Below are 1,580 nucleotides of genomic sequence, written 5' to 3'. Positions count from 1 at the left end.
CCCTCTGTCTATCTGTCTGTCTGTCTCTCTCTCTCTTTCTCTGTCTGTCTGCCTCCCTGTCTCCCCTGATTCTGTCTGTCTGTCTCTGTCTCCTTCCGTCCCTCTCTCTGTCTGTCTCTCTTTCTCTCTCTCTGTCTGTCTGTCTCCCTCCCTCTCTCTCTGTCTGTCTCTCCCTGCCTCTCCTGATTCTGTCTGTCTGTCTCTGTCTCTCTTCCTCTCTCCCTCTGTCTGTCTCTGTCTCCCTCCCTCCCTCTCTCTGTCTATCTCTGTCTGTCTGTCTCTTTCTCTGTCTGTCTGCCTCCCTGTCTCCCCTCCCTCTGTCTGTCCTCTGTCTCCCTTTGTCTGTCTCTCCCCCCTCTCACTGTCTCCCTCCCTACGCTGTCTGTCTGTCATCTGTCTCCTGCCTCCCCGATTCTGTCTGTCTCTGTCTCTCTCTCTCTCTCTCTCTCTCACACACACACACACACACACCAGCTAGTGGAAACCTTCTACCTTTGAATAAAAATGTGTCAGTCAGAAAATATTCTACCCAGATACCTCCTGATTTCCCCCTCTCCCCCGGGACTTTAGGATGCATGAGGATCATAATAAATATCACCTCAACCTAAAATCGCTTTTTTTTTTAAAAAAAAAAAAAATCTGCATAGTAACTTCCTCTCCGAGAAGCACATATGCGTGGGGGAAGGGAAACTTCTAATTTGCCCGAAAAGAGGATTGGTATTTTTACAATCACTCATTTGGGGATTTCTGCTTGTTTCCTTTCTGGCATTTATGGTGCCACAGCAAATGTGCGCATGTTATGCCTTGGGCTATCTCAGTTCGTATGCAAAGATGTAGAGACGCCCAAGGGACCAAGAAGGAAGCGGCTGAATTAAGAGAGAGATTTGGCTTCTCTTGATCTTGGAGCAAAGGTCTCCAAACTTGGCAAATTTGTGGACTCCAGCTCCCAGAATTCTATGCTGGCTGGGGAATTCTGGGAGTTGAAGTCCAGACATCTTCAAGTGGCCAAGGTTGAGAAACACTGGACTAGATGACCTATAAGGTCCCTTCCACTTATTCTGTTATTCACGCCAGATCCATCAGCCACAGAAGAAACTTATTTCGGACATAAAGAAACTGAAACGAGAAATTCACGCCAAGAAATAATGGAGGACTCGACATGCGAGTTGTCTTTGGGCATCGGCTGCCTTCACACGATCTCCTCCCCAATTTAGCCAACCACGTTTTGGCGATGCTGATCAGCGCATGGAACGGCACAGAACCCAGCGCCACGTGCAGCCTCACTTCCTCCACCCCGCCGCTTCCGCCCAAGGAGAGCGCACCAATCGGGGAGCCTCGCCTCGCCAACTCGGGCTCTCCATTGGCTAACGTTTCTTCCGCCCGCCTCCGAAAGAGGCGCGGCTTCTGATAGGATGAGGCGGGGACGGCGCTCATTGGCCCCCCGTGCCCTGTCCGCGAGAGCTCGAACGGCGGGCCGTCCATCCTACCGAGGGGGCGGGCCTGAGGGCTGCGCGGATCCCGGAATTGGCCAGAGCAGGCCAGCGGGGGCGGGGAAAAGAGCGAAGAGCTCCCTCAGCCTC

This window comes from Thamnophis sirtalis, unplaced genomic scaffold, assembly GCF_051295495.1.
Source record: "Thamnophis sirtalis isolate CommonGarterSnake01/CBP01778 unplaced genomic scaffold, rThaSir2_p1.2 scaffold_11, whole genome shotgun sequence".
In the NCBI taxonomy this organism is placed as follows: Eukaryota; Metazoa; Chordata; class Lepidosauria; order Squamata; family Natricidae; genus Thamnophis; species Thamnophis sirtalis.
Note: the sequence above shows the minus strand (reverse complement) of the source record.